This window comes from Dasypus novemcinctus, chromosome 5, assembly GCF_030445035.2.
Source record: "Dasypus novemcinctus isolate mDasNov1 chromosome 5, mDasNov1.1.hap2, whole genome shotgun sequence".
In the NCBI taxonomy this organism is placed as follows: Eukaryota; Metazoa; Chordata; class Mammalia; order Cingulata; family Dasypodidae; genus Dasypus; species Dasypus novemcinctus.
In genome coordinates, this window is record NC_080677.1 from 12,732,086 (window position 1) to 12,745,289 (window position 13,204).

Sequence of the window (13,204 nt, forward strand, 5' to 3'; positions counted from 1 at the left end):
GAACTTACAATTAGACAAAATTACTCATCACTCCAGAAAAGGGGCTCCCAAACTAAACAGTGGAATTCCTACTTTAATTGGTACTCAGAGTTTACTAAGAAATTGCAAGATTCAAAAATAGTTTCATTAAAGGATTCTTTGCAAAAGGCAAATGAGAAATTGTAAGCTTATGCAATATCTATATTATCTTTGTTTCTATATCTGACAAATGGCTAAATTATTTTTAATTGAACATATAAGCTATTTGTACCTGTCTGTTTGATGTTTAATATTTCACTACCACTGAATATTATCAAATTAAATTATGAAACTCCTTAAAGATGCTCTGTACAAGTTGGCTTAAAGATAAATAAGCACATATATATAAATTAACACTCCTAGAGTTCCAGAAATTAAGGAAACCAAACTTCTAATATTTCCAGTACAGGTAGTAATAGAACTAAATCCAAAATTTGGAAGAAAATTAAAATTTAAGTGAACCCTAGGCAAAGAGAACTAATTTAATATTATTAATAAATTAAAAATAGCTATGTCTTTAGAATAACAATATGAAGTACAATATAATGATACAGTTTTATTCTCCTTGAGTGTGTTCTTCCTAAATTTATATAGGTTTTCTAATCAAATAATATAGCATTATATCTACTAGATCCTTAAGATGATCAAAAAATGTAAATTGTGTTTCACAGGATGTTCGGTTGAAGACGGTGTCCAAGATATTTTTTAAAATCAGTTTTATTGAGACATATTCATAAGGAATACAACTATCCAAAGTACACAATAAATAATATCTGGTATAATTACAAAGTTGTGCATTTGTGCTTTTATCACTTCAATATTAGAGTCCTCTCGTTACTCCAATAATAATAATAATAATAATAATAATAATAAAAAACCTCTACTCCTTAGTAGCCACCTCTCAATCTCTCTTTCCCTGGCCATATATAACTGTGATTCTAGGTCTGTCTCTGCAATTTATTTGTATTTATATTTTGTATAGAAGGAGTCAAACAATGTGTAGGACTTTTGTCCAGTTTCTTTCACTTAGCATATTACCTTTTTTCCCCATTGATGGAGGATTATTAATATATTACTATGTACTGCTGTTCATAGTTTCCTTTGCTTGTATTTTTGCCCAAATATCACCCTGGTATTAAATCATCTGATACTCATTTTTCACATGAGTGTTTGCTATGCTATACAGTCCCGTCCCAGATTTCATTTTTAGCTTACCATCTAGTGATTTACGGGACCTTAGACTTTCCCCTTCCACCACTATCACACCCATATATTAGCACTGCTACTTACAAACACTATGATGTGCTTTCACCATTTCAATTCATTTCTAAAGATTTATGAACAACATTTTTTTAGCCAACTCTGCACAGATTAAAACTCAGCTTTCTAATTTTTATACTCATTCCATTTCTGGGGGGACCTATATTCCAGGAGTTTGCTCATTATATTTAGCTCATAATAGCACACTCATACAATATTTGTCCTTTTGTATCTGGCTTGCTTCACTAAACATTCTGTCTTATAGGTCATTCATGTTGTCATATGCTTCACAACTTTATTTCTTCTCACAGCTAAATAATAATCCATTATATATACACACACATTTGTCCACTTATCAGATGATGGACACCCAGGATATTTGCATGTTCTGGTAATTGTGAATAATGCTGCCATGAACATTTGTTTGCAGATGTCTATGTTACTGCTCTTAGTTCTTCTGGGTATACACCTAGTGTTAGTATTGCTGGGTCATATGGCAGATCTATATTTAACTTTATTAGAAACTGTCAGTCTTCCAAAGAGCCTGGACCATTCTACATTCCCATCAACAGTGAATGAACATTTCTATCTCTCCACATCCTCTCCAGCACTTGTAGATCTCTATCCCTTTAATAGTGGACATTCTAATAGGTGTGAAATGGTATCTCATTGTAGCTTTGACTTGCATTTCCCTAATAGCTAGAGATGTTGAACATTTTTTCATGTGTTTTTCACCATTTCTATTTCTTCTCTGGAAAAATATCTATTCAATTCTTTAGTCCATTTTTTAAAATTGGGTCATTTATCTTTTTAAAGTTGAGTTGTGAGATCTCTTTATAGAATATGTAAATCAAACCTTGTTGGATGTGTGGTTTCTAAATATTTCTCCCATTAAGTCAGATGCCTTTTTAGCCTCTTGACAAAGTCTTTTGAGGTACAAAAAGTATTTATGTTTGGGAAGGTCCTATTTATCTATTTTATCTTTTGATGTTCCTACTTTGGATATAAGGTTTAAGAGACCCCATCTACCATAACATCTTGAAGATTGTTTTTTTTTTAATCTTCTAGGAGTTTATATTTAGAACATTGATCTATTTTGAGTTGCATGAGAGAGGGGTTCTCTTTCATTTTTTTGTTTATGGATATCCAGTTCTCCCAGCAACATTTAATGAGGAGACTGTTTAGTCCCAGGAAAGTGGACTTGGTAAGCTTGTCAAAAACCAGTTGACCATAGAGATAAGGTTCTATTTCTGAACTCTCAGTTCTATTCCATTGATCAGTGTGTCTATCTTTACACCAATACCTTGCTGTTTTGACCACTGTAGCTTTGTATTACATTTCAAGGGCAGGAAGTGTAAGTCCTGCTACTTCCCTCTTCTTTTTCAGGTTCCCTTTCCCTTCCATAAATTTGGTAATTGAGTTTTCTATTTCTGTATGGTAAACTGTTGGGATTTTGCCAGCCAAGAATTCTTTATGGCAAAATCATCCTTCAAATCTGAAGGTGAATTTAAAATATAAACAAACAGAAACTAAGAAAGTTTGTAAACAAGGATCCAGCTCTGCAGGCAGTACTAAGAGGAGTTCTACAGCCCAAAAGGAAAGGAAGGAGAAAGAGGCTTGGAGGACAGTATAGAAGTGGAGACAATCAGAAAGGATACTCAAAAGAGTAAAAGGACAGAGGAAAATAAGATATGACATATGAAAGCCAAAAGAGAAAATGGAAGTAAATAAAGCATTTATAGTAACAACACTGAATGTGAATGGATTAAACTCTCCAATCAAAGGATATAGGTTGGCAGAATGGATTTTTTTTTAAATGAGCCATCCATATGCTGTCTACAAGAGACTTACAGACCCAGAGATACATTACACTGAAAATAAAAGGTTGGAAAAAGATATTTCACACAAACAGTAACCAACTAAACAAACAAAAAACTCAGAAAGGATAGCTATATTAATATTAGAAGAATAAGACTTTAAATGCAAAAAAGTTGTATGAGCGACAGAAGGCCACTATATATATATATATATATATATATATATATATATAAAAAGGTTACTAATCCACCAGGAAGGAGTAACAGTCATAAATATCTATGCAACTAACAATGGTGCCCCAAAATACATTAGGCAAATGTTGGCAAAACTGAAAGGAGTTACAGTCATCTCTATAAAAATAGTTGGAGACTTCAACATGCCACTCATATCAATACACAGAACTAAACAGAAGATAAATTAGGAAACAGAAACTTGAACAATATGATAAATGAGCTAAAACTAAAAGACATAAATAGAACATTGCCCCCCAAACCAGCAGACTATATATTCTTCTCAAGTGCTCATAGATCTTTCTCCATGACAGAGCACATGGGTCACAAAGTAGGACAGAGCAAATATAAAAGATTGAAATTATACAACGCAGCTTCTCAGATCATAATGGAATGAAGCTGCAAATCAATAATAGCTGATTCTTTGAGATCAACAAAATCAACAAAACTTAGGTAGACTGACAAAGTGAAAAAGAGAGAAGATGCAAATATATAAAATAAGAAATGAGAGGGGAGACATTATGATGACCCTCCAGACATAAGAGAGATCATAAGAGGATACTAACTGCATGTCAAAAAACAAGACAATGTAGATGAGATGGACAAATTTCTAGAACCACCTACACTGACCCAATAAGAAATAAAAGATCTCAATAAACTAATCACAAGTAAAGATGTTGAAACAGTCATCCAAAATCTCTAAAAGATGAAAAGCCCAGATCCAGATGGCTTCACAGGTGAATTCTACCAAACATTAAAAGATGATCCAATACCAATTTTGCCCAAGCTCTTCCAAAAAATTAAACAGGAAAGAACACTACCACACTTATTCTATGAAGCCAACATCAACCTAATACAAAAACCAGATAAAGATACTATGAAAAAAAATGAATATGGAAGAACTGACAGCAGTGACCCAAAAAGACATCTGCACACAGATGTTCACAGCAGTGTTATTCATGATTGCCAAAAGTTGGAAAAATCTCAGGTGTCCATCAAACAATGAATGGATAAACAAATAGTGGTGTAAACACATGATGTAATATTATGCAATGCTAATAAGAAATGAAGTTGTGAAACATATGACAACATGGATGAACCTGGGGGACACTATGTTTAGTGAAGCAAGTCAGGGACAAAAGAACAAATACTATATGCCTGTGCTATTATGAACTAAATATTGTGTAAACCCAAGGAGTTAATAATTAGAATATAGGTCACCAGAAAATAGAATGAGGGCAAAGAATGGAAACCTGAGGGTTAATATGTGCAGAATTGGTAAAAAGGTTGTTCGTAAATCTTTGGAAATGATTAGAAATAGTGAAAGCACATCATAGTGTTTATAATTAGCAGAGCTATTATATGGGTATGACACTGGCTGAAAGGTTGTATCTAAGGTCATGTATATTACTAGAAGGAAAGCTATAAATTGTAACATGGAAATGTATAACACAGTGAAACCACATGTAAAATATGAATGAATGATACTGCATATATGAGTGTTTTTAGAAAATATAAATACAAATAAACTAGAGAGATGGAACAAGAACAGCAGCTATGTACAGCAGGGGAAGCATAGAGAGATTGAGAAGCAGTTTTTTATTCATTTTATTTTTTTATTATTATTATTGGATAATGGAAATGCTCTAAAAATGATTGAAATGATAAATGTACACTTATGTGATTATACTGAATACCACTGATTGTACACTTTGGATGGATTTAGGCTTTATTAGTATGTAAATATAAAATTGATTTGTTAAAAAAATGAGAACACAACTTATCAAAACTCATGGGATACAGTGAAGGTAGTGCTGAGAGGGAATCTAACCACCTTTATTAAAAGAGAAGAAAGACCTAAAATCAAAAACCTAAGTGAACACCTGGAGGAACTAGAAAAGAATAGCAACCTATCCCAAAGCATGCAGAAAAAAAGACATAAAAAAGGTTAGAGTAGAAATAAATAAAATTGAGAACAAAAAAACTGAGATAATAAAATCAAAAGCTGATTCTTTGAGATCAATAAAATTGACAAACACTTACCTAGACTAACAAAGAAAAAAAGAGAGAAGATGTAAATTAATAAAATCAGAAATGAAAAGGGGGACATTATGACTGATCCCACAGAAATAAAAATTATCATAAGAGGATATTATGACAAACTGTATGTCAACAAATTAAACAAACTAGATGAAATTGACAAATTCCTAAACAGACACAAATAACCTACATTGACTCTGCAATAAATATAAAAACTAAACAAATCAACCACACTTAAAGAGATTGAATCAATCACCAAAAATCTCCCAACAAAGAAAAGTCCAGGACCATGTGGCTTCACAAGTGAATTCTACCAAGCATTTCTGGACGAATAAGCACTAATCCTGTTTAAACCTTTCCAAAAAAAAAAAATTGAAGAGGAGAGAAAAATTACCCAATACATTTTATGAAGCCAACATCACACTAAAACCAAAGTCAGATAAAGAAACTATTAGAAAATTACAGATCAATCTCTCTAATGAAATTCTCAAAAAATATATATAGAATCCAACAGCACATTAAAAGAGTTTCCAAGATCTTTCTTATAATAAATATATAAGGTATACAGGATGTGTTTTGTTAAGGGAAAGAAAATAGTTTTGTCTTAAGGTAACATGACTGTTGCAGAATGAGAAACAGGAATACGGCAGACAATCCTGAATGGATATAGAAAGTTGTAGGTTTGTAGAAAAGGGATTTTATTTGTTCTGGTCAAGTTGGTTGAGATTTGATAGGCTTATACAATTTTAAAGAGTAGTCTCATCACAGACTATCTTCATGCAAAACCAGTATTTTGTTTTCTTTTTGTTAAAATGGCAAAGTGTTCCTAGAATATTGAGATGTTCTAAAGAATTTATAAAAGCTTTTTCATAACCATTTGAGTAACCTGTTTAGAAAGCAAAGATTCTGTATCTAATCAGAATAATCTCCTCTGATTATATTGGCCTTACCATCTGTATTGTTTTAGAGAACAAGTATTCTTTTTCAATAATTAAGCATTTTTCTTAACATCACATGACCTTTTCTCTTTACTTTTAAAATCTATTATTGTTACTTTCATTAAGTAGGGAACTAAATATTGTTTCACAGTTACCCATGATCCTATTTAATAAAATGTGAAAATCTGACAACTTTTATCACTTTGCTTCCAAAAATTGAACCATAAAAGATATCTTCTTCATCTCAACTCTCATTGGGATTTTCCAGAAGGACCTTGGAAAATCACAAAGGATCTTTTCCTTACTTGTAAAAAAAGAGCTACAAAAATTTGTTTTGCTTCATATGTTAACAGTAGCATAGGAAGTGTTACCAAAATAAAAAGGCTTTTGTAAATTTCTGTTGGTTAAATTTATAGGATTAAATATTTTAATTTAAATAGTTCAGAAATTATATAAAGTTCTTAGAGACTTGTCAATATCCTCACTGTACATGAGTTATGCCAAGTACTGATATGTCTGATATTGGGGAAAAAATAGTGTTATTTATCATAATTTTAGTTGTTCTTAAAATAATGTTTCATGAACTCTCATTGGATCTCTCACTTTTGTAATATAGCAATTTTTGTTTGTTTGTTTTAAAGATTTATTTTTTATTTATTTCTCTCCCCTTCCCCGCCCCAGTTGTCTGCTCTCTGTGTCCATCCACTGCATGCTCCATGTCCGCTCGCACCCCTGCCAACGGCACAGGGAATCTGTGTCCCTTTTTGTTGCCATCTTGAACAGCAATATGTTGATCATGGCCATTTTAAGTTTTTTTGTCATCTACAAGTAATTTTACTTCTTATGCTTCTCTGAAAACACTTCTAATCAGCCACAGGCAAGTGTGATTCATCTTCACAAAAAAGGACTGTCTCAGAGACCTATGGAAAGGACTATGCCAAGTTCTCTGAGGCATGAGCTTCTAATGCCATTCTTTAAATAACTTTGACAGCATACCACTGGAGTGAGCCAAGATCTCCAGAATTCTAGTGAAGATGCTGATAGGTTCATGGGATTTCTAACAGAAGAACTAACTAAACAAAAATTAATTATCTAGGGCTTAAATGAACTGATAAAGAATGATTATAGTTTTGTTTGGGTCATTCCTAATGTTTTATTGTTCTATTTTCTAGATACAAGGTCCCTTACTACCTTTAGCTATCTCAAGTTCATAAAGCATTCATTTTCACCTCTGTCTGACCTGTCTAGAATGTGAAAACTCTTACTGAATATTCTTATATTTTTATAGAAACATAATTACTTGCATATATTCAATCAGGAACTGTCTTCCTTGTTAAAAGGAAAAAATTGGAATTGATGGTCATATAAGCAAGTCTTAGGAGTGTTAACTCAACAACACAGAGGAAACTCCAAATCTATTGTGTATTAGAGCCTGAACCTTCATACAGTTGCCTGCACTTACCCAAATTGTGTTAATTCTATAGCAGAAGCTGCCAAATTAGTTAAGGCCTCAGCAAACCTAACTCTGAGCAGATCCAACATTTTCCTCCAGAAAACTGACTTCTTATGAGGCCCTCCTACTTTACCTCCTAATCTTTACCTAAATACTACAGTGGTCTTAACCCTGCTACTCTGCTACCCTTATTTGATGAGGGTAAACCCAATGACTATAAACTTGGAACTACAAAATGTACGACTCCATATATGCTCATATGATCAACCCAGATGCCATTCTATTTGTTAATAGTTCTTATGCTAGAAACTTCGATGATAAATGCCAATTAGGCTATGCAGTTACCATATACTATGAACAATTGAATGTGAGAGCCTTCCAAACTTTTCTTCTGCCAAAAAGGATGAAATCTATGCTCTTACGCAAGCCTGTTTTCTATTGAAGGAAATTCTGTTAACATGTATCGTGCTAACAGGTATGCTTTTGGTGTAATTCATGACTTCGGCATGCTATGGAAACAAAGAAGGTTGCTCACTCCTTCTGGTATGCCAATTGAAAATGGTGGACAAGTAAAGTATCTCCTTCTGGCCATTTTTCTCCCATTTATGGTTGCCATCATTAAGATAGGTGCACACACAAAAATTTCTGAGCCTGAATGTTTAAAAAATATATGCTTGAATATTTTCATGTGAAAACAGCTTAGATTACAACCTTAAACCATCTAAATTAATGGAAGAACCTATCAAAATTATACTTTTAGTCCTAATGTTTATTCATCACATTCCCTTTGGGAATCACAAATCCCCCCCGTATAAATTTGTTACTAGCAGGCCTGTCTCTGGAAATAAAAATGGGAACTGATCACTTATTGTCACACTGTGACATGACCCAATTTGCAAATTCTTAATGCATTATGCCAAATCTTCAACAGGTAAAGTACACCTTTCCTGACCCACATGACAGACATTCCATTAATCATAATCTGGCACCTGGATAATGGATCTACTGGGAATGACACAAACAAAAGATGGCCCCAGATATTCTTTAAAAGGAACCCTGTCAAGTACTCCTAACTTCTGACACTGCAACTTAAATTAAAGGGTGTTGAGCCATGAGTCCACGCTGCTCAACTAAAAAATGCTCCATCAGACTCCTAGACTTGTTCTAATTCTGGAGACTTAAAAATCAAATTAGTCAGGAAGTGAAATAGACAGTGTCATGAGGCTGACCTCTTCTTTCCAAGGTGGCAGATCAAATCTTCACATAGACTTTACCTTACTAACACTTATAATACATGAAATCCTTTATATTTCCCTAAACTTGGTCCTTGCACTGGCCTGGAAAGACAATGTCATTGTCTGCTTCTCTGAAGACATTTCAAAGGGACATAACCTTGATCTAGGCATATTGTAGGGGTACCCATTTTTCTACCCATAACAAATTTCTTTCTTATACCAAATGCTTGTCTCTTTGGATCAAACTGTGTCATTTGTTTCAAATCAATTATGAATATTAGACCCAATATCCTCTTTACTCTGCTATAAACTTTCTTAACCCTTGCAACCAAGAATTAAGAAATAAATGGTTATGATTTCTGAATTATTATCTAGATGCTTTTTTTCTTATTTTTGAGTATATTATAGAAGACCCAAAACTAATGTCTCAAATTAATGAAACTGGCCATATCAACGTCAGCCTTGTTTACCATTATTTCAACCTGGCTCACCCTTGTGTATACTTACTATTGTTATGGTTATTCTTGACTGACCTTACATTTGGTTATGTTTACTTATGGATATTTGCCACCCTCACCTAAATTCATAAAAACCCGAAACTCCCCAAAGTTAGGGAAGCAGATTTTTAGGTCTTCAGACCACTGACCTCCTTTGCTAGACTAGCAAATAAACTCTTTCTTTCTTTGAAACCCTGGTGTTTCAGGGATTGGTCTTTAGAATACATTGGGAAGAAAAAACCTGTTTTTGCTCGTTATCAACCTCACTATAGACACACCTGGCCTAGAGAATTACACAGGTATCATAGAAGAGCTTGGAAACCCTGATAAAAACACTTCAAAAGATAGGAATAGAAGGAAAGTTCCTCAAGATGATAAAGAGTATATATGAAAAAACCACAGCTAACATATTCAATGGTGAAATACTAAAGGTTTTCCCTCTAAGATCTGGAACAAGGCAAGGGTGCCCAACTGTCACGATCCTTATTTAACATTGTATTAGAAGTACTTGCTCAAGTTTAAGCAAGAAAACAAAATAAAAGGCATTTAAATTGGAAAGGAAACAGTAAAAATTTCACTATTTGCAGATAGCATGATCCTACTTGTAGAAAGCCCTGAAAAATCTACAACAAAGCTTCTATAGCTGATGAATGAGTTCAGTAAAGTGGTAGGATATAAGATCAACCACAATGTAAACTATAGACCATGGTTAGTAGCAATCCTTCAATACTTATTTAGTTGTAACAAATGTACCACACTAATGTAAGATGTTAATAGTAGGGGAAAACATGAGAGGAGGAGGGGATGGAGTATATGGAAATACCCTCTATTTTTAATGTAACTTTTCTATAATCTAATATTTCTTTAAAAATAAAGTTTAAAAAATTACATTGGGAGGAAAGAGCCTGAGTTTGCTCAGTATCAACCTCACTGTAGACTGGTCTAGATTATTACACAGATACCATAGAAGAGCTTGGAGACCTTACTACAGTAGTCCACATGCCTCCACAAAATACAAGTTACCTTAACAATGCATGTTCACATTCAGGTTTAAGACCCTGCCTCTGCAAAAGATTGACAACACAAACACATTTTGGTTTGCTCCTAATTTGTACTCAGAATATCACAGACCTTTGGATACTAAGGACAAATGACAATATTCCCAGTAGTGGATCTATAAACAACATCATCTTGGTTGCAGTTATATTGCTCTGCCAGGGTATATTTCTACTGTGAAAGCTTTGATAAGATATTTGCCTGGAAAGTAAATTGCCTTAATAGCTGGTAAATGTCTGGACAATGTACACTTGGTTTCCTCACAGCCTTTTAGGAGTTTATAATCAATTTGAAACTCTCACTGGACTACTCCCCTCAATCTACATTGTTAGGCAAAACAGGATTTACCCAGGGAGTTAATGATTCTGGGTTTGCCTCTTTGGGTAGATTATTGCTACCTTGGCTTATGTTAACACAAATGAAAATATGATTAAAAATTTATCAATCACAATAGGAGAAAATACTGAATCTACTACTAGAGCCATAGCTGCACAGCAAGTCATTATATTTATTAGATAAACTTGTTTTAGACAATAGCATTGCTGTACTGGATTACCTGTTAGCTGAAAAGGGGTGCATTTGTGTTGTCTTTGGATAAACACTTCTGGGTATGTTGAGATGTGACTGCATGAAATAATTTAAAAAGCCAAATGGCTTAAACAGGTAAGGTTTTCCATAGGCCTTGCTTTGATCACTTTGATTTCAGTTGGTTCAAATAATGGGGGCCTGGACTTAGGAACATACTATGAGGGGAGCATTTGGGTATTTTATCACTCATAGTACTCATTATAGTCTCCCTGGTTCACTGTTTTCTCCCAAGAGTTTTGAATGTGTGTCACCAGCTGATTGTGAACCAACAAATGATTTCTTTATTTCTGGGATGACAAAAAATTGATCAAGGAAAAATTGACATTATGAGCACCTATTAGCCCAACATGAAAACAAGCTGCAAGTACTACTGTAATACCTCAGGCAGTAACTGAAAATTGTGCTCAACACTTTAAATTTGATCACAACTCTCAACGGCTGAAAGTCAAATCAAAATGGGAGTAACTGTTAAATAAATTAAGTAGACCCTAGATGGAGTCCCCCAGGCTAAACCCCACATCAGCAAACTTAAGCTTAACCAATGGAAGAAGTTATATCATTGATGTGGAGACGGTGGCCTGGGAGTTGCTGAGGGCAGGGAAAGGGAAGAGAGGTATGATATTGGGGCATTTTAGAACTTAGAGTTGTCCTGAATAATACTGCAGGGACAGATGCAGGACATTATATATCCTGCCAAAACTCACTGAATGGAATGGGAGAGAGTGTAACCTACAACATAAACTATAGTCCATGCTGTGTAGCAATGCTCGAAAACTTACTTATCAAGTGCAATGAAAGTTCCACACAAATGAAATTAATTGTTGTGAGAGCAGTGGGGGGGTGTGGGGAGTGGGGTATATGGGAACCTCTTATATTTTTTATTGTAACATTTTGTGTGATTTATGTATCTTTTAAAAAGTTATATTTTAATTTAAAACAAAACAAAACAAAAAAACTCTGACGCTTAACCAAGTTCCTATCTCTTGTAAATGCTCCTTTTTCCAGAACCTGAAACATGAGAACAACCTGTCACAAGCTTCCAGCTTCCTTCCCATGTTCCTTCTCCAGGAATCTTGATGTTCTGTTTGGTTGTCTGCAGAATACCCCCACCCTCTCCCCCAGCGCCTATGATTTCTTTAAACTCTCTTCCTCACTCAGTGTCCCATTTTCCTTTCACTTTTCAGTTCTGGGACCCTCCAGTCTTACAGCAGTTCAGTGTAACCCTCCCCACTTTTTTCTGTGAGGCTTTCTGCCTCAGGTTTCTTCCCTGCTAGGCTATCCTGCCCTGGGTAGTCAGAGGTGTCAATCCCTAACGGCGGGTCCCTCCAGGGAAGTCCCTTCTGCATTTAGGGAGTTCCAGAGACAGTAGCCGAACGTAGCGAGGGCACAGCCCGGCCGCCGCCTTTCTGCTGCAGATCTCCCTCTCCCCCAGCCCACTGGGGCCCTTTTGCTTTCACCACTGCTCAGCAGCTTGGGCTCCAGCCGGGTCTCAGGGACTTAGGTCGCCGTATAGGGTACGTGTGGGCTCTGACTCACGGCTGTGAGCGCCTACAGAATCTGTGTCCGGGTGAGAGGGCTCGGCTGCTGCTGCCCTGGAGAACTCCCGCTTCGTGCGGGACGCGGCGACGGGAGGGGAAGAGCACGGGCAGATCGGCGCAGAAGATTCCTACCTGATATTTTCCCTCTTTCTTCAGTTCTGCCTTTGTGAAGTGCTTCTCCAAGCTCTAACATCCTCAAGAGTTCTGGAATTGGCCTGCATATTCCCTGAACTCTGGGGAGGTTTTTTCCTGGGCTGCCTTCTGTCGCAGCATTGATGACGTCATTCCGCCGCCTTTGTTGTTGCTGGGCAATCATTTTTGCCCTTGCTGTAATTTCTCTTATTTAAAGGCCTTTGGGAAGTATTACACCACATAGTAATTTTTACAAGCCTTTCTATTGCCCTTTTCTGTATTTAAAGGGAGTATGTCTCAGCTTCATCTTTTTGAGAATTCTGTGTACATGGGACCCTTCAATAATATCTTTCCTCCTGAATATGGATTTTCTGTTCAGCACCCACAAGGTCTGAAGGCAA

At 35.3% G+C, this 13,204-nt stretch overlaps 1 protein-coding gene across 2 annotated transcripts in view; it reads right to left on the reverse strand.

Moving 5' to 3' along the window:
- LOC131278456 (zinc finger protein 596-like) overlaps positions 1–12,959 on the reverse strand; it is a 41,210-nt gene extending 28,251 nt beyond the window's left edge. For both annotated transcript variants that reach the window (XM_058296723.2, XM_058296722.2), the window contains exon 1: positions 12,804–12,959. The gene's annotated coding sequence lies outside the window, so the exon portion shown is untranslated. The remainder of the gene's footprint in view (positions 1–12,803) is intronic.
- Between the last annotated feature and the right edge of the window lie 245 nt (positions 12,960–13,204).